Here is a 21,090-nt window from a genome sequence, read left to right as displayed (position 1 = left end):
GAACAGTTCTGCAGGGATTCCATCATAACCACTTGCCTTATTGTTTGCAATACTCTCTAGGGCCCACTTGACCTCACTTTCTAAGATATCTACGCTTACGATACGCTAAAGACGTATAGAGATTCTTTATTGCAAAGCGTATCATTAATTCCCTACACCTTTTCGTATCCCGTACTTTTTTACAAGCCCCATATGATAATTCCACATACAGTAGCTACACTGAGGCAATAAGCGCTCAAGGACACTCTCAATTGTCGGTAAAAAGCTGAGGCTTTCTTGTCCTTCTAATTCCATCGATATATTATATACTGATGGTGCTAAGAATGTCACTGGTGTAGGAGCAGCATATTTTATACCAGCCATAAATATCACGGAGCAATTTAGACTATCATTTTATTGTTCAATATTTAGTGCGGAACTAGTTGCTATACAACAAGCACTTCTTTTTATTCAACATCATAATTACACACGAGTTACTATATATACGGATGCTCTGAGTGTTTGCAATCCTTGGCCTCATATTCTCTATCTGCTAATTGCTATTTATATAATGTTAAAAATCTCATTTATATCATTGATAAGTCTGGCATTTACTTAACATTAGTATGGCTGCCTGGACATATAGGAATTCCGGGTAATGAAAAAGCCGATTTTTTTTTTAGCAAAGCAAGGTTCTCGATTCTCCGTTCCTCTTTCTAATAATGTAGTTCCTCCGCCAGATTACATTTCCAGGATTAAATATATTGCTCATAATGAGTGGCTGGTGGATTGGCAAAATACTATCCAAGTCAAAGGTACGGTACCTTTTTATCAATTACAACCTCACATTCCAACGAAACCAAAGTATATGAGGTGGATCTACTCCCGAAGGCATATCACAAATATCATTCGGTTAACGTTTAATCATGCTCTTACGCCCCAATACAAATTTCGCTTTCATTTGACTCAAACACCCACCTGCTTTTGTGGTATAGTGATGGGGATGAAAATCACTTAATTTTTCAGTGTCCCTTAACTGTGCTTCCACATTCGTAGTTTTGTGCGTCTTAAACATGTTTTCCCAACCAGTGTTTCTTGTTTGTTATACAATCCTTCTGTTGATACAATCAGTGTCATAAGCAAGTTTCTTGTTGATGCAAATATTGTATTATAATACCTTGTGTAGTTCTGCTGATAGGTTGTTCTAGTATACCCCTGTTTCCATTGTTGTTACTGCCAATATACGTTGAGTAAACTGCTATTTCATATTTTAGCTTATAGCGGTGTGAATTGCTAAGTTAACAAGTGTTTCTGGTGTGCTACTGCTTTACAAGTGTTATTTCTCACATAAGGTATTTTAGACTGGGCAAAATTTTAAGAGCCCATATATATCACCAAGGAGAAAAAGATGAAGAAGATGCTCATTTGTTTTTCTGATGACGTTGGTACCATTGGTTGTCATATTTACATGCATTATCTTTGTTTACAATACATTCCAGGTGTTGACCCGGCGGCACCGAAAATTTGCAGCCTGTTTACATACGTGTGTTGGTGTTAATATTATATTTATTCAGTGATGAATGTGTGTTGTATTGTTAACTTGAAATACTCCTGTTTGAATGATGGGATATGACTGTGCATTCAAGAAATATTAAGCTTCAACTATGGATTTGGTCGTACTTTCCTGCATTGAATAATAAATACTGTTGTAAGTATTATATTACGCTGTATTTTAATAATAATTAATCATGCATTAGCGTTAAGCCTACCGAGCTCGATAGCTGCAGTTGCTTAAGTGCGGCCAGTATTCGGGAGATAGTGGGTTTGAACCCCACTGTCGGCAGCCCTGAAGATGTTTTTCCGTGGTTTCCCATTTTCACACCAGGTAAATGCTGGGGCTGTACCTTAATTAAGGCCACGGTCGCTTCCTTCCCATTCCTAGCCCTTTCCTGTCCCATTGTCGCCATATCTATGTCGGTGCGACGTAAAGCCAATAGCAAAAAAAAACAAAAACCGATAAGCCTGAGTCACGTTTATTTTTATTTACCATTCCCTTGTACAAAACATATGGAATCACTGTTAAAAACGCAGTGGTGAAGAAAAGAGTCCTTAGATATACTGATATTGAAGATCGCCTTACTACTGCCTCTTAATTGCGTTTACTGTATGGATTCGGCATACTCTGACATAATATTGTTTTAATTATGTTAGGCCTATGTAGAGCCTAAGGGATTAGATTTCGTTCAGGCTTTTTTATAGGTGTACATTTACATTTCACCATTGGTCGAGATAGGTAGTTTCCACTGAACGACCGTTGCATCCACTGTTCTGCTTTTCCCACGCTGGTGAGGTCGCTTGTGCGAACTGTCATACATGTGAATCTGGCTCGATTTTTCGGCCGGATACTCACTTTCTTGATGCCAACCCTATGTGGAGGGATGTAATCACTATCGCATGTTTCTGTGGTGGCTGTTAGAATGGTGTGTTGTGTGAATATGTAGAGGAACGCTCAGCATCCAAGCTGCAGGAATTATTAATTCATTCATTCATTTGTAGTAGCTGGTTTGCACCTCTAATAACAGGTGTCCAGTTATCATGTCAGTGGGCCTTCTCTTTTAATTGCTCAAAAGAATGTGCAAACTCCCACTTCTTGCTTCGGTTGGTCAATGAAAATGTGCTGTGACCTTCCTCTTTATTTCTTGCCCTCCAGTCTTCCTTCTGTTATATTTTGTAGTAAGCCTCCATGTCGCACCGTGTGCCCAATCCAGGCAAGTTATCTTTCACAAAGGTACCATCCAGTACTCTTGCTTCATCAGCTTGATTGAATACCTCTGCATTTGTGATTCGATCTGTCCAAGGAATCTTAAGCAGGCATCTCTAAGACCACATTTCAAATGCTTGAATACAACTAGTCAAGCTGGCATTCAGCGTTCATGTTTCTATACAGTATAACCCCACTGACCAAACAAATATTTTAACAAAGCGCTTTCTAAGCTCTAGGCTCAAGGCACTGTTAGACAGCATCTAATGTTATTTGTAGAGCACTGCTCTTACCATTCCAAAACACACCATCATGGTGACAGTAGTCACGTTCAGATATTATCTTCCCAAGTATTTAAAGGAAGATATCTGTTGGAGGACCACACCTTGAATTGAAATATTGACATCTTTCCTTGATTTACTTGAATTAATTTAATTAGTTAACTAGAGGACCCGTGCTGCTCCTCAGAATTTGATAAATAGGCCAGATAATATGTCTTAATATAAAATAGCTCCATGCGCTGCCCGGGTAGGCCTACTTTTAAACATTAATTTTTAAGATTTGTATTATCTGCTAATTATGTGTGAAGTGAATTTTAGCTGCTATGTGACTTGGATTGATATTTTGGGTCTTTTCTTTATTTTACAATTTGTTCTACGTTGCATCGGCACAGATAGATCTTATGGCAACGACAGGATATGAAGGGGCTAGGAGTGGGAAGGAAGCCTTAATTAAGGTACAGCCCCAACATTTGCCTGGTATGAAAATAGGAAACCACAAAAAACCATCTTCAGGCCTGCCAATTGGAGTTTAAGCCCTCTATCTCCCGAATGCAAGTTGACAGGTACATGACCCAAACCGTGCAGCCACTCGCTCGGTTTGTACGAAATGTTTTGTAGCTTTAGAGTTATTGTGGAGATGATAAAGGCAGCTGGAGCTGTAGGCCTGCAGTGGACTTATCGAGTTCTCAGAATGGTCTGGGAGAATAAGGAGGTCCCTGAGGATTGGCAAAAAAGAATAATCATCCCAATTTTCAAGAAAGGCAATAAGAAAGTATTGAAGAACTACAGGGGAATTACTCTGATATCGCATGTTGCTAAGATAATGGAGAGGATACTGGAAAGTAGGATAAAGTTGAGGGTTGAAAATCAGATACAGGAAAATCAGTTTGGTTTCAGAAGTGGAAGGTCAACAATAGAGCCCATTTTCATTATGGGACAGCTAATGGAAAAGCAATGGGAGTATGGGAATAATATGGTGATGCCATTCATTGACATTGAAAAGGCATATGACAGTGTCCCCAGGACTGAAGTTTGGGACAGTCTGGTGCAAAATGGAGTTGGACAGGGATTAATAAAAATGATCATGGCAGTGTACAAGGAATGTTGTAGTTGCATGCAAAAACAAGTTGGCAGGACAAGTTGGTTCAAAATCACTAGTGGGCTGAGACAGGGAAGTGTTCTAATGCCAATCCTCTTTACAATAGTAATAGATGATATCATGAGAACAGCAAAAGCAACATATGGCGGAAGAGAAATGAACATCGTGTTATTTGCAGATGATATTGTGATTTGGGGAGAAAAGGACATGAAGGTTCAAGAACATTCAGATGTGGTGAATGGGAAGATCGAAGAATGTGAATTGGAAATAAGTGTAGAAAAGAGTAAATCTCTTGTTATGACTAGAAGGGAGAAAGAAGGGAAAGGTTAGATTAGACTTGCAGACAAGCCCCTGGAATTAGTGGAGACGTTCAAATACATGGGGAGTGAATTAATGGAGAATGCTCAACTAGATGCCGAGATTAGTAAGAGGATTCAAGCTGGAAGCTGTTTCTATTATAGTGTGAGAAACATGTTATGGGACAAAGATGTACCAATGGAAGCAAAGGAAACTGAACAAGATGTATTACGTACCCATAACAACTTACGGAGCAGAAACTTGGACAGTGACAAAGATGGATGAAAGTCGAATACAGGCAGCCGAAATGAAGTTCTTGAGGAGTATGATACAGAAGAGTAGAAGAGACAAAATAAGGAATGAGAAAATCCGGGAAGAAGTTGGAGTGGAAAAAATGAATGATAGAATAGAGAAGAGCCGACTAAGATGGTTTGGGCACATAAAGCGAATGAGTGATGAAAGAATGCCAAGAAAGGTGATGGAAATGTAAATGCAAGAAAGGAGAGGCCGTGGACGACCACGACTGGGATGGAAGGACACAATCTAACGCAGTATTATAGAAAGAAACCTGGACTGGGACACAGTGTTGGAGGAAGAGTGGTGGAAAGACCGAAGAAAGTGGAGAGGAACCATATTTGCCCCTACCCGGCTACAGCTGGATAAAGGGAAATGATGATGGTGATGAGAGTTATTGTGTGTTTAATTTAAAGTGTTTTTTTATATTATTTTGTTTTGCATGGAACTTTGTCCTTTTAATAGCTCAGATTGTCTGCGAGGTAATTGATCCTTTCAAATAATAAAAACAATTGTATGTATTTACACATCATGCCATAGATATGATGTACACGATTCCAGCTGCCATTAGGACTTTGACCAATCAGTCTAGCAAACCCGAAAACTGTGAATTCAATACTAATCTTGATCATTTTGGACATTTCCTTTCTCATCCCATCTGACCCGTATGATGATGGAGGCTGAACTTGGACTTAAACGGCATCCAGAGTGTCACCATTCATCTCAGTGATGCCGAAAACTGTGGATTCAATACTAATATTGGTTGTTTTCGATTATTTTTACCTGTTACTCCCTCCCTACTCCACCCCTAGAGGTACTGGGTGTGTCTTTCTTCCATGGTATATCTCTCCTGATAGTATTAATTCATGTGTGTACCAAGTTTGGTTGAAATTGCAGGTTTGCCTGTAGGAGTCGTCATTTTTAATCATTTAGCTTCACCGATATCCTTACATATGTATATTAATCCTTAACTGTGTGAAACCTGTCTATTACAGGAGACCTATCAATGCTTGATGATTCAGTGGCAGGTAGTTCCGGAAAGAATAAAACAAAAATGAAGCAAATCAGTCCTGTAGAATGAATGGAAAAACTGGACAGAACTGCTTTTAACAAACATTTTTAATACACTCATGTTCATAAAAACCAGAACATCTTAAAGGACTAGTGATAGGAAGTTCATATTCACAGGACATGTGCATTTGTATGTTCTGAAGAAATGATTAGCATTTGAACCATGTCGGCTCTCAGGTTCAAGGTCCACGTCAATATCTCGGCACACCACCACCGACTGGTAGAATGTGCCTGCGGCTCTCATTGTCACTATAAACCGAAGGTGATGGATCAGTGTGACTTGAGCAGACATGCAGGATGCCTCGCAGATGTATGCGAGAACCATACCATCAAATGAGTGAGTCTGTAAGAGGGCGCATTATTGGCATGAGAGAACGTGATGAATCCATCCGGGAAATTGCTGCTCATGTGGGACAAAGTGTGTTGGCACTGCAACGGGTGTGTGCAGAATGGTTCACAGAAGGCTGTAGAACACGACTAGATGGGTCTGGTCGCATCACCCAGAACACCTCCCGAGAAGATTGACGCTCCTCCGAATGGCATTGCAGGACAGATCTGCATCCTCCTCGGCTCTAGCGCAACAGTGGAACTGTGTAACACATCATGCACTATCAGGAGTGACAGTCCATCTCCGTTTATTACAGTCTGGGTTATCGGCGCGTCATCCACTTCTCCGCCTACCTTCGACTAATGTGCATAAACATGCTAGACTGCAATGGTGTATGGAACGACTTCACTGGGGACAGGAATGACAGCAGATAGCGTTTTCAGATGAATCCAGGTTCTGTTTATTTAAAAATGATAGCCGCATTTTGGTTCGCCGCTGACAAGGGGGAGAGGCATCACATTGACTGCATTCACACAAGACATACAGTGCCAACTCAAGACCTTATGGTGTGGGGTGCTATTGGGTACAACCACAAATCACAGTTTGTGCGTGTCCAGGGCAGTGTGACCAGTTTGACCTTCGTGAATGACATTGTGCGACCAGTAGCCATATCCTTTCTGCACGACACCCCAGATGCCATATTTCAGCAGGACAAGGCGCCACCACATGTTGCTGCATGAACACGTGCCTTCTTGTTGTCACAGGATATCAGACTGTTGCACTGGCCCACCCAATCACCGGACTTGTCGCCAATCGAAAATGTGTGGGATATGGTGAAACACCGGGTGCGGCGCTGTGACCCAGTGCCAACCACCAAAGATGAACTGTGGAACCAAGTGAATGCAGCATGGATAGCTATACCTCAGGACGCCATTCGTGCCTTATACGTGTCGATGCCATCACACATGGAACAAATTTTTCAGTGCCCATGGAGGACCCAGTGCCTACTAGGCAACAGGACACATGCTGAACCTAGGTGACTGGAATGCTAATCAATTTTGCGGAACATACTAATGAACATGTCGTGTGAATATGAACTTCCTATCTCTAGTCTTTCAAGGTGTTCTGTTTTTTTATGAACATGAGTGTATATAGATTAACTGACTTAACCATGCACAGTTAAAATCTCTGGCCAGGAATTGAACCCAGAGCCCTCTGAATTGAAGGCCGGGGAGATGGACAATGATACCTGTATTGCATTAATTATTTACAGAAATTGTTTCTTTTGTGAGTGCTATGCGAAATATCAGGTCTAGTATCTATACCAATGTAAATGTAGAGAGTGCTGCAGGTACAAATCTGTATAAAAACCTGCTTTATAAATATCCTCCCAACAACACTATACAGAGTGTCCGAGGAGAAGTCCCATACTCCTACGTCAAAACATTATATTGTATAGTGGAGTACTTGCATATGAAAACTATTTCTCCAGGGCCCTGTTTTTGACTAATATTATTAGTAAGAAACCAATAATATTAACTAATTTAGTATTACACTTCGTAGAGTTATTAGCTAATTATATTAGTAATTAGTTTATATTTAAATTATTAGTAGATATTCCTAATCATAGTTACCGTAATTGTTTCATAGCCTACATGACTAACAAAAGTTATTCATATTATTGGGATTATTTCCACGAGTGTATTTTGACTCATAAGCCATATTATTAGTGAAACCTAAGTGAGTTATATTTTAATATTTTGGCATAAAATCGTGAAGATCAGTGAAATGGTCGACTCAGATTCAAATAGTGATGAGGCGCAGGTGTAGATATTCACTGTCCAATACATTTTAGGCCAAAAACAGCCTGTACTGGTATTTAACAAACATATGAATACAATGAGAGATTTAGGTTAGATTTCAGAACTTTTGAGTATTTGCTTAATAGGTCTGGTAATATCTTAGAATGAATGAAACATTAACCTCAAAACAGCAGCTACGGATTGCACTCCATGGGTTGGTAGTGATACACAATATCATTGTGTTTGTGATAAGTGTATATGGGCCAGCATTTGTTGATCGAAATGGGAAACATTCCTTGAACGTAATGCTCATATGTGAGCCAAATTTAAAATTCTACAGTGTGTGTGTGAATTGACCTGGTGGTGTCAGCCATGCTAGGGTGACTTGAACAATAAGATGGCTAATGGGTAGGAAACCCTTCCCTGGTGCAGTTCTGCTCTGAGTCTCCATCTGTCGTTTAAAATCTTGGCTTATACCACCAGCAAACCAAGATTTTGCTAGTCCATCTCAACAGAGATTTTATGTGTTAAGTGTCATACTTTCATAACATGTGTAGGCCTACACCTTCTTACACTGTCTCACATCATTGTCATCCTCCGGTTTTCTCTACATACTTTCTTTGCATTCTTCAGCTCTGTTATATTCTATCCTATCATGGTGTCTTTCATTGCATTTTATTTTATTAGTTTCTATTTATTTCTTCTACCACATTCGTCCCTGATTCGTCTGATGTTCTCTGAGATACTTCTCACGCATACACGGTGTGATAGAACATCTTGACATCCGGGAGATAGTAGGTTCGAATCCCACTATCGGCAGCCCTGAAAATGGTTTTCCGTGGTTTCCCATTTTCACACCAGGCAAATGCTGGGGCTGTACCTTAATTAAGGCCACGGCCGTTTCCTTCCAACTCCTAGGCCTTTCCTATCCCATCGTCGCCATAAGACCTATCTGTGTCGGTGCGACGTAAAGCCCATAGCAAAAAAAAAAAAAGAACATCTTGATGGGAGCTTAGTGTTGTCAGCTCATGCTTGGAGCGTTGTGCCAGCATACAGCGAGCCACGTGGTGACAAACGAGTGTACCACTACAGGTCCAACGGTAAAGCATTCTCAATTTCAAACCCTCATTATTGTAGAAGACTTCCTCATGAACAGTCAAGATTTTCTTCTGAAGGCGCGGAGCAAAGTTCTCTGTGAAACATAAAGAGTTTCAGCGGGTTTTCTTGACACGGCATAAGCCCAAAAGCCTACGTCTACAGGCCGTGAAAGCAGCAATGATAACAATATTTTTTGGGTTTATTTTAGGCCAGCAGGTCTTATGTCAGTTATTATCAAAGGGTAGAGAAGGGTCCACCTATTCAATACCATTAGCTTAATATAGTGTCCTATATAATAGGGTCATCTTCAGCCATGATCCAGTTGGAAAACATATACTCACAAACACCCAATAATAAAGAAAACAATCTGGTATGTCTCAATTTAAAATCCAAGTCTAAAACATTGATGAAGTCCGACACCACATCCAAAATTGAAACCAAATGACTCGTCAAAACTGCTGCGGCTGGTGCCAAACTATGTCGTCGCTCCTACAGCAACCAAACGTTCCTGAGTTGATCTGGGAGTTGGCATTCCCCATCTGTATAGTCGAGCCACTTAATTTATAAATTATGTCTTGTTGAATAGTAATATGTGTAATGGTTTGTATGTAGCTTGAAGGGGAACATTCATAACTTGGATAAATATTCCTTTTCTACAGATGTAGTGATCTATTGTTTAATTTGGTTTGAAGTGAATATCCCTATGTTCCTCGTAAATTGTGTGCAATTGGCGCAGACACCAATACCAGATTGACTGTTAAGAGGGAGCAGGAGTATACCTTATGATGGCAGGGTTTGGAGGAAGGTTCCCAATGGATCACTACATCTGATGAAAAGGAATACTTTTTTTTTTCTCTTTTTGCTAGTGGCTTTACGTCGCACCGATACAGATAGGTCTTATGGCGACGATGGGATAGGAAAGGGCTAAAGGGCTAGGAGTAGGAAGGAAGCGGCTGTGGCCTTAATTAAGGTACAGCCCCAGCATTTGCCTGGTGTGAAAATGGGAAACCATGGAAAACCATCTTCAGGGGTGCCGGGATACTTATTCAAGTTATGAATGTTCTCCTTCAAGCTACATACAAACCATTACCCATATTACTATTCAACAAAGCAATTTATAGATCAGGTGGCTCGACTATACAGGTGGGGAATGCCAACTCCCAGATCAACTCAGGAATGTTTGGTTGCTGTAGGAGCGACGACATAGTTTGGCACCAGCCGCAGCAGTTTTGACGAGTCATTTGGTTTCAATTTTGGATGTTTTGTCAGACTTCATCAATGTTTTAGACTTGGATTTTAAGTTGAGACATACCAGATTGTTTTCTTTATTATTGGGTGTATGCGAGCATATGTTTTCCAATTGGATCATGGCTGAAAACGACCCAATGTATGAGGGGTCGAAACTGGTACTAATTATATAGGACACTATATTAAGCTAATGGTATTGAATAGGTGGACACTTCTCTACCCTCTGATAGTGATGAATTGTCAATATGGACCATAATGAAATTCATATCTTGTGTCAGTTACCAGCAGAATGGACTTGGAACCTCCAGATTGGTGTTTTAATGTTATGGTGTGTACTTGTTAATTGTATTTTATAAAACATTAAGAACCTTCAGTGGTGGGTAGTTCTTAACACGTTCCTGGTCGCTTGGATATGGGTAGCCGTTACCGCAGTACTGTAATACTTTTTTGTATAATGGAGTTTATTTCTGTGTCCTTATCCGTTTTTTTTCTTTGCGTTTAGGCCATCTGTGGACCACGGTGCTTGTGTTCTAGCTGTGCTTTTGTCGTCGTCTGCCCCTTTTAGCATACTGGATTGTGTTCTTAGTGGCCTCTTGAGCCTTCCTGTTGGCCCAGTATTCCTTCATTTTATTGCTGAATTCTTTCCTGCGCTCCTCTGACCAATTCCCGGCTCCTTTGTAGCTAGCTGATGTAAGGGATGTTAGGAAAGGTTTAGTTTTGACCATTAAACGGTATGCATTTCTGTCAGTAATGGCGGCTTGATTAATATTAAGCTCTGCAAGATCTTTGTCCACTTGTTTGATCCAGGGGAATCCAGTAGCTTTGCCTTTGTTACTAACCTTGAAGATCTTATGGGATAATCTATTAGGATCCATTCTGTATAGGTGTCCATAGAAAGTCAGACGTTTTCTTCTGATGGCATCTATGAGGTTTTCTTGATGCTGGTAGAGCTCATTATTGGGTTTGTACTATCGCCTTCCATCTGGTAGGATCCTTGGCCCTATTATTCTTCTCAGGAATTTCCGTTCTTGCACTTCCAGGGCTCTCAGTGGGGTCTTTTTAGTTAGGGATAGGCATTCTGCTGCATAGAGGACTGATGGTCTGACTACTGCATTATAGTGTCTCAGTTTTACATTCTTTGATAAATGCTTTGAGGCATACAGTTTTCTGCAGGCATGGTAGGCCTTGTCTAATTTGATTCTCCTTTGTTCAAGAGCCATCGTTTCACTTAGGTCCTCCGATATCCACTCTCCGAGGTACTTCACATTTTTAGCTCTCTTGATGTGTTTTGTATCACTGACTCCCATTGTTGTAGGGGCATCTTTGATGTTGGTCATAAACTTGGTCTTTCCAATGTTGATCATGCGGCCCGCTTTAGCTGCTATAGAGTGCAGTGTTTGAAGCTGCATAGTGGCCTCATGCATGTCGTTTGCTAATAAATTAAGGTCATCAGCAAAGGCCAGGCATGGAATTCTCAGGTTGTCTGATTTAAACCCCATCCTTAATCCGGTGTTCTCAGGTAATGACCTGGTCCATTCTCTTATGATCTTTTCCAGGACACAGTTAAATAATATGCATGAGATACCATCTCCTTGCCTCACCCCTGTTTTGATTGTGAAGCTCTCTGATAATTGACCTCTAAACTTAACTTTGGAAGTGGTGTTGTGTAGGGTGACTTGCACCAACCTATTAATTTTTTCGTTTAGTCCCAGTTCTCTTAAGGTGTTGAAGAGTGTGATCCTATCCACGGAGTCATATGCCTTCTGGAAGTCGACAAAGATAGCTACCCACTGTCGGCATCTTTTCTTGCTATATTGAAGGATTGTCTTCAGATTTTGTATCTGTTCAGCACAAGACCTTGCAGTTCTGAACCCTGCTTGATATTCTCCTAATTCTTTATCCAGTTGTCTTGTTATGTGCTGTTCAAGGATCTTGGAAAAGACTTTATACGATACTGAAAGGAGTGATATTCCTCTATAGTTGCTGGGATCTGTTTTGCTTCCCTTCTTGTGGATTGGATGGATAATGGCTGATGTCCAATCATCTGGGAGCTTTTCCTTAGCCCATATGTCCAGGATTACTTTGTGTATTTGCCTGAATGTTTGCTCACCAGCTTGTTTCAACATTTCTGTCACTATTCCGTCTTCTCCAGGAGCTTTTTTGTTCTTGAGAAGTTGAATGGTCTCTCTTACTTCTTCATAGGTGGGAGGAGGGATGTCTTTGGTGTCCGGGTTAGCTGGTTCTCTAACTGGGAGGCGCTGCGCAGGTTCTTCAGCATTCAAAAGTCCTTGGAAATAATCAGCTAGGGTCTTGATGCGGTCATCATCATTGAGGCACAGTGATCCGTCTGTTCTCTGGAAGTGTAAAGTTTGGAGTGTGAACTGGGTCGTCTGTTGTTTTAGACCTTTGTATAAGTCTCTGGAGTTGTTTCTTCCAAAATCCTCCTCGGCTTGCTTAATCAGTTCTTTGTTGTATTTTCTTTTCGCCCCTCTTATGATGCTGGAGGTGTTCTTTCTTTGTGTAATAAAGACTTGTAGGTTGGTTTCGTTTTTATGACGGTTCCATTTGAGCCATGCTAGTTGCCTGGCTTCTATAGCCTCATCGCATTCGTTTGACCACCATGGGTGCTTGTTTCCTTTAGGTCTGTTGGGGATCGTCTTCTGAGCCGCGTCTGTTATAGCATCCCGAAGTGGGTCCCAATTTGTAGTGGTGTTAATTCTATTGATGTGTTGGTTCAGACTCTCTTGGTAACTTGCATTGTCTTCTTTAAATTTGGTGATATCAAACCTAGGAATCTTCTTTTTCTTCATAAGCATAGCCTTGGTCTATACAGTGGTTTCAGATTCATCTTAACCATGGACAGGTAATGATCGGAGTCTATGTTAGCTCCTCGTAAAACCTTCACGTTCATAATGTCGCAGTGGTGCTTCTTATCTATTGCTACGTGGTCAATTTGGAACTCGCCCGTCATGCTGTTTGGGCTGCGCCACGTCATGGCCTTCCTAGGTAGGCGTTTAAAAGCCGTAGACTTCAAGAGTAATCCATACTTGGTGCACAGACTGATTAGCCGTTCCCCATTCTTGTTGGTTCTCTTATGGGCGGGGTATCTTCCTACAATCTTCCGGTATTTCTGTTCTCTCCCAATCTGAGCGTTGAAATCTCCCAGCAGTATTGTCATATGATGATGTGGGATGTGGTCTAGGGTTTCCTCAAGGGTGTCCCAATAGTTATCTGTAGTCTCTGGGTTTTTCTTGTTAGAGTCATTGGTAGGAGCATGGAAGTTAACCAAAGAGTATCCCCTATTGCTAGACCTGAAGGATATTACTGAAGTTCTATCATTGGGCGAAGAGAAGCCAAGTATGCTAGCAACTAGTTTGTGGTGTACTGCGAACCCTGTCCCCAGGAAGGGTACATTCATCATGACTCTCTTACCAGGCTTTCCCTTATATATTTTATATTCTTGAGACTCCATGGCATCTTCATCTGGGAACCTTGTCTCTTGTAAGGCTGCAATGCTGATGTTCTTGTCTTTCAGGATTTCAAGGGTATGTTTAAGTTTCCCGGTCTTGATCAGGGAGTTAATATTGATCGTAGCTAGGTATGTGATGTTCCTTTTTCTTTTAGTTCTGACTGGGTCACATGAAGGCATAGGTCCCCCAGAATCCGACGACCTATATGCCCTGTCATGAACGGGGGTGGATTGGTTACCACCTGGGGATTTATCATTATTGTTTTCGTACTTCATGTTTGATACAGTCTATCACACAAGTGTGTATATAGTTGGTCACCCAAAAGTGACGAGTTGTTGACTATCAAGGTTGTAAGCCTTGAAGCCCCCAGCACTGATCGGTTCACTGACCCAGTTTCCCGCTGGGATTGGTTACCCAACCTTCCACTGGGTTGCTCAGCTTAACAGGGACACCTCTTGTAGGTTACATGCTGGAGTTGGAGTGAAAGAGGCTAGTTGGATTCTCTTACTGAATCCAATATTTTATGTTGCAGATACCCGGCAACGATGCATTTCACTCCCATTTGCCCAGAGCCACAAGGACTCCTCCCAGGTTAATTCCTGGGACCCTTATCCATTTTATATTATCATTTGAATTCCTACGACAGATAGATAAGTTTTTGAACATTTCTGACAAAAATGCTATGTGGTAAAATCCATGTTATTTGCTGTGTGAACAATCGCTGTACACCGTACCTAGACAATGCAGTAGCCTTTAATAGCATTCTGTAGCAAACACAGGTAAATACGGCATTGTTTGGAGTCGGTTACTTCTGATTTTTACAGAATTCCTCAAAATATTACTCAAGACACAAACTTGGCTGTCCTGGACACTCTCAACAGTAGAACATGCAATTCAGCGCCACCACATCCCTTCGTAACACTTTCTACACAGCTTCTGCAATCTATGTCCGTTCTCTTTAGCCACACATTTACTGGCAATATGTGAAAATGTGTTCCTTTAGGTGGTGTGATAGTTTGTGGGTGCCTATGAGACGATGTTTCTTCGCTAAGAAGACCCTGCAAACTCACTATTCTCTGTTGACATCGCAGAAAATTATGCTAAATTGTAACAACTGCAGAGATAGCAACTAACAATTAAATCGATGCCTACTTGGAGCATATCTTTAAGAACAGCTTAACAGTGTGCAGATAAGAGGTCCGCTTTTTTACATAGGTGCTAGCAGAAATACGAGCTTTAATACTTGGTGCAGAGTGTGATGCACGTGTCGTCATCGACTGCCAACGTGTTAAGGCACTTAGAATAAAAGAAAATGCGTCTGATATAGGGTATAAAATTCCCTTACAAGGATTTTTTATCATGACTAATATATTTTTTTGGTTTATTACAGGTCATCAACTCTTCTCTCAGTTGCCAGCAGAATGGACTTGAAATCTCCAGATTGGTGAAGACACAAACCTGGCTGTCCTGGACACTCTCAACAGTAGAACAAGCCATCCAGGCTGCACACTTACATGGTCGGTGGCTGTAACTCAATCCGAGTGAGTACTTGCAAAATTGTAAGTTGTTTCATAAAACATCAAGAAAGTAGATAGCAGTACTTAAGACATTCCTAGAATTAGAAGTACAGTTGAAACCGGTTATATACCGAGTGAGTTGGCTGTGCGATTAGGAGCGCGCGGCTGTGAGCTTGCCTTCAGGAGATAGTGGGTTCGAACCCCACTGTCGGCAGTCCTGAAGATGGTTTTCCATGGTTTCCCATTTTCACACCAGGCAAATGCTGGGGCTGTACCTTAACACCACGGCTGCTTCCTTCCCACTCCTAGCTCTTTCCTATCCCATCGTCGCCATAAGACCTATCTGCGTCGGTGCGATGTAAAGCAAATTGTAAATTTAAAAAAATAAAATGGTTATAACAACTCTAAAGGGACCATTAATTAATGGGCGTTGTAGGTGATAGTTGTGCAGACTTTTTTTTTTCTGTGTTACTAAAAAATGTCAGATCTGTAGGTTTTAGGCTGCACACTTATGTGGTCAGCGGCTGTAACTCAATCCGAGTATATATGACTTCTTCCTGCATACATTGACCAGTTCAACTCAGTTTATGGATGTGTTTGCGATGGCTAAACAGACCAATCTTGGCATAAAACATACGCCCACACAAATCACACTGAATGGATGCAGGAGGGCGAGGTTGTAATTGATGGAGTTTTCTTGCTTGTCGCTTGGCCTCTTGATGTCTGCGGCGTTTTCTTTCAAACGAGTCGACAGCGGTGGATATAGTGTTCCGTCACAGTGAACGGTCCACAGCACATTCTTCCCATGTCTGTATATTTATACCAGTTGTCTTCATGATATGTTTCAGCTGGTCCTTAAAACGCATAAGAGGGGCTCTATGAGGTCTCCTGCCGGAGCAAAGTTCACCATAAAAAATTTGGCGGGGAAGCCTGGTATCACCCATGCAGTGAACATGGCCTAACCATCTCAGTTGATAAGTGATGATTATTGTCACAATGCTATTTAGCTGTGCTTTGTCCAGAACTGCCATGTTGGACACATAGTCCTCCCACTTAATATTCAAGATGTATCTCATTTTCGTTGGTGGAAGCGCTCAATATTTATGATATCACGGCGATAGAGTGTCCAAGTTTCACAGCCATACAGCAGAGTGTAAATGACAACGCTATGTACACCATGAGTTTGGTATGCAGTTTTAAGTCATTAGTCATGAAGACTCTGTGCAATAACCGTCCGAATGCTGCATGAGCAGCCCCAATTCCTTTATCAACATCTTGTTCATAGATACACCATTTAGACAAGATGCTTCCACGATATGAAAAGTGATCAACCTGTTCCAGTGTTGTGTCTAAGATGGAGATACTGAACTCAGGAAGAGTTAATCCTAGGGCAGATTGTGCAAGTACCTTTGTTTTTTTCGCATTAATGGCAAGACCAAAGCGATCACATGCAGTTTTAAAGCAGTTGACTGACTGTTGTAGTTCTGCAGGTGTTAGAGCAGGAGATGCGGTGTCATCGGCATACTGCAGTTCTATGATATAGATGTTGATTCCCATAGGGAATCTGAAATATTTGTCCTGAATGAGCAAATTTATAATACCAATATAAATGGTCCGTTATTGGACATTATAAATTTTCCAGCTAGCTCATTCTTGGTTGCCAGCGTTTCGCCCTCGTGTGCTAGGGTGGGCTCATCAGTTGGTACCTAGCACACCTACCAATACGCTGGCTAGTGCATACCGTGGAGGCCACTGCGTAGGCTAACTGGAGCCACCGGCAGTGCCAATGCACTAAGAGACTTTGTCTCATCACGAAAAATTGATGCCTGCTTGGCCATCAGATGATATAGATGTTGATTCCCATAGGGAATCTGAAATATTTGTCCTGAATGAGCAAATTTATAATACCAATATAAATGGTCCGTTATTGGACATTATAAATTTTCCAGCTAGCTCATTCTTGGTTGCCAGCGTTTCGCCCTCGTGTGCTAGGGTGGGCTCATCAGTTGGTACCTAGCACACCTACCAATACGCTGGCTAGTGCATACCGTGGAGGCCACTGCGTAGGCTAACTGGAGCCACCGGCAGTGCCAATGCACTAAGAGACTTTGTCTCATCACGAAAAATTGATGCCTGCTTGGCCATCAGATGATATAGATGTTGATTCCCAAATGGGATGGCCAAGCAGGCATCAATTTTTCGTGATGAGACAAAGTCTCTTAGTGCATTGGCACTGCCGGTGGCTCCAGTTAGCCTACGCAGTGGCCTCCACGGTATGCACTAGCCAGCGTATTGGTAGGTGTGCTAGGTACCAACTGATGAGCCCACCCTAGCACACGAGGGCGAAACGCTGGCAACCAAGAATGAGCTAGCTGGAAAATTTATAATGTCCAATAACGGACCATTTATATTGGTATTATAAATTTGCTCATTCAGGACAAATATTTCAGATTCCCTATGGGAATCAACATCTATATCATCTGATGGCCAAGCAGGCATCAATTTTTCGTGATGAGACAAAGTCTCTTAGTGCATTGGCACTGCCGGTGGCTCCAGTTAGCCTACGCAGTGGCCTCCACGGTATGCACTAGCCAGCGTATTGGTAGGTGTGCTAGGTACCAACTGATGAGCCCACCCTAGCACACGAGGGCGAAACGCTGGCAACCAAGAATGAGCTAGCTGGAAAATTTATAATGTCCAATAACGGACCATTTATATTGGTATTATACTGCAGTTCTGTCACCCGGGTTACCAGAGTACGTCTTTGTGAGCGAAGTCTTGCCAGATTGAAAAGGCCTCCATCAAACAAATTTTAATCTTCATGCGTAAGTTGTTTGCAGATGATTAATGCAACATGGCAGCCATGTACAGTGCAAAGAGTGTAGGAGCAAGAACACAGCCTTGTTTCAATCCATGAGTGATTGGGAACAATTCCAATACTGAGTTACCATGAAGAACCTGTCCAGACATGCCATCATGAAGAGCTTGAACCAATTTCACATAACATTCAGGACATCCAAAATGTCTCAATACTTTTCACATAGCAGATCTTGGTACTGAATCAAAGGCTTTTTCCAGATCATAGAAAACTAAATGCAGAGGCTGCTGTTGCTCTGTGCATTTTTCCTGGAGTTGTCTAGCACAGAAGATCATATCTGTAGCATGGTAGAATTCTTCAAGTCGTCAGATACTTCTCGAGTTTCCCAAATCAAGATGATGGGTGTGAAAAGTCTTGTCTTCAAGAGTATACCTCCATTTTGTATCAGTTCCAGAGGGATGTTATCAGGACCAGGAGCCTTTCTTGGTTTTAGTTGATTGAGTGCTTTGGTGAAGTCTCTATATGTGGGTGGAACTGCCATCCATGGTTGTCGGGGCTATTGAGGAACATTAGTCCTCAGCGACATTGGTGACACGATTTAGAAGCACAGAGAAATGTTCCTTCCAACACTCCAAAATTTCTCCATTATCAGTTAAAATGATAGAGTTGTCAGCAGTCTTCAATGACCTCGATGAAGATCGAATTGGACCATATATCTCCTTTATGCCAGCGTAGAAGTTTTGCAGATCACGGCCATCAGATAGTCTTTGCAGCTTTTCAGTTTTTTGTTGCCACCAGTTATTCTTGATTTCCCTAATTTGTGCCTGACATTTTCCTTTAAGTTCCAAGAAATGTGATTTCTTCACATTGGAAGACGGATCTTGAAGATAGGATAGATGGGCTTCCCGTTTGGCATTGATCAGACATTTAATTTCTTCATTATTTTCATCAAACCAGTCTTGTCTTTTTTCCCCACAAAACCAATTGTTTCCTCAGCTGACTCAGTGATGACCTTCTGAAGCGTGGCCCATTCCTGATTTGTACTATCAATGCTGACTGGATGACTAGCCAGTTTGTTTGAGATTGCATTTCTGTAATCTGTAGCAATGGATTCAGTTTAGAAGTATCAAATTTCTTTCGGGGCAGGTTGTGGATGGATATTTTTGGTTTGCGACACATTGAGATTTTTTTTAAATTTATTTTTTATTACAAGTTGCTTTACGTCGCACCGACACAGATAGGTCTTATGGTGATGGTGGGAAAGGAATGGGCTAGGAGTGGGAAGGAAGCAGCCATGGCCTTAAGGTACAGCCCCAGCATTTGCCTGGTGTGAAAATGGGAAACCATGGAAAACCATCTTCAGGGCTGCCGACAGTGGGGTTCGAACCCACTATCTCCCAAATACTGGATACTTGCCGTACTTAAGTGACTGCAGCTATCGAGCTCGGTGATTGAGATTCTCAACCGGCAAAAAAAAAAAGGACCTTATGATCTGTCCAGCAGTCATCGACATTGCTTGCAGTCCATGTAACAAGGACATCTTTTTTATCACATTGCCTGGTGGTGATAAAATCAAGGATGTGCCAGTGCTTTGAGCGAGAATGCATCCAAGTGATATTTTGTAGCGATTAGGCAGGCAGAACTGAGTATTAGTAATAAAGAGTTCATGTTCAGCACATAAACCAAGGAGCAGTAGACCATTGGCATGACAGTTGCCAAGTCCATGCTTTCCCATCACATTGCCCCATAATTGGTGATCATTACCAACTCTGGTGTTGAAATCACCAAGTAGTAAGAGTTTGTCTCTTGATGGTACTTTGGTGATGGTAGCGCTCAGCAGGTTGTAGAATTGGTCTTTAGCTTCTACATCAGCATCGAAGGTGGGAGCATATGCAGAGATGAGTGTCATAGATTTGGCTCCAGAGAGTGGGATTCAGAGAGTCGTAATTCTTTCGCTGACATCGGTTGGATTTAGCTGATAATCATTCACCAATGTGGTCTTCACTGCGAATACAACACCATGAATGTGGTGTTCTGCCTCATCTTTTCCCTTTCAGAAGATTGTGTAGCCTGAACTGAACTCTGTAAATTTACCTTAGCTGGACAGTCTGGTTTCACTTACGGCAGCAGTATCAATGTTCATTTGTCCAAGCTCATGGGTGACAAGCGCTGTTCTTCTCTCAGGTCTGTTATAGTCTTTCAGATCAAGTAGGCTCCGAACATTCCAGGTTCCTATAATCAAAGTTTTGGTAATCTTTGTTTTTCAACCGCATAAGAGGTGACCCACTGGGTGCTGCCTCCCAGCCGACTGAGAGTGTGACTACCGATGTTTAGCCCACATTTTCTAGGCCCTTCCCCATTCAGGGTGGGCAGCGGTGATCCTAAGTAGGCCTGCCCAAACACAGATGCAGGACCGAATTCCTGAGTAGTCACGGGGTCTCGGGAAGACGACTATTACACATCTGCTGCCAATGTGCAGGTTCGAACTAGCTTCTAGTTACACCCGAAAACCTGCCTCCACCATCCTTAGCCCATCGCTGTTGGACTTGGTTAATTAACAGAATAAAGTTAAAACTTCAAAAAACACAAGTGAAAAGTGTTCTGTGTTTGCAATACAGTACAGTATTTGTGGAGCAGAGACAGAGAGTAATTTTTCTTGTAATGTTTACACAGATGATATTGAAGTTGATTACCATAGGTAATTTACTCATTTGGGACAAATATTTGAAGTTCCCTATGGGAATCAACTTCAGTGTCATCTGATGGCCAGGCAGGCCTCAATTTTTGGTAGTGAGACAAAGGCTTTCTTAGTGCATTGGCATTGCCAGTGGCTTCAAGTAGCCTACACAGTGGCCTCCATGGTATGCACTAGCCATACGTCTTGGTGGATGTGCTATTAACCAACTAATGAGCCCAACTTAGCACACTGGGGAAAAATGCTGGCAACCAGGAATGAGTTAGCTGGAAAATTTATGATGTCCAATAATGGACCATTTATATTGGTATTATGTTTACACAGTACATACA

At 41.7% G+C, this 21,090-nt stretch overlaps 1 long non-coding RNA gene across 3 annotated transcripts in view; it reads left to right on the top strand.

Moving 5' to 3' along the window:
• Positions 1–1,460: 1,460 nt before the first annotated feature.
• The window catches only part of LOC136875470 (uncharacterized), a 52,870-nt gene continuing 33,240 nt past the window's right edge, over positions 1,461–21,090 (top strand). For all 3 annotated transcript variants that reach the window (XR_010860443.2, XR_010860445.2, XR_010860444.2), the window contains exons 1-2: positions 1,461–1,687; positions 15,119–15,269. This is a non-coding gene — a long non-coding RNA (uncharacterized lncRNA). The remainder of the gene's footprint in view (positions 1,688–15,118; positions 15,270–21,090) is intronic.

The sequence above is a fragment of the Anabrus simplex genome, chromosome 6, assembly GCF_040414725.1.
Source record: "Anabrus simplex isolate iqAnaSimp1 chromosome 6, ASM4041472v1, whole genome shotgun sequence".
Taxonomy (NCBI): domain Eukaryota; kingdom Metazoa; phylum Arthropoda; class Insecta; order Orthoptera; family Tettigoniidae; genus Anabrus; species Anabrus simplex.
The sequence above is the reverse complement of the archived record's forward strand: the minus strand, read 5'-3'. Positions and strand labels throughout refer to the sequence as shown.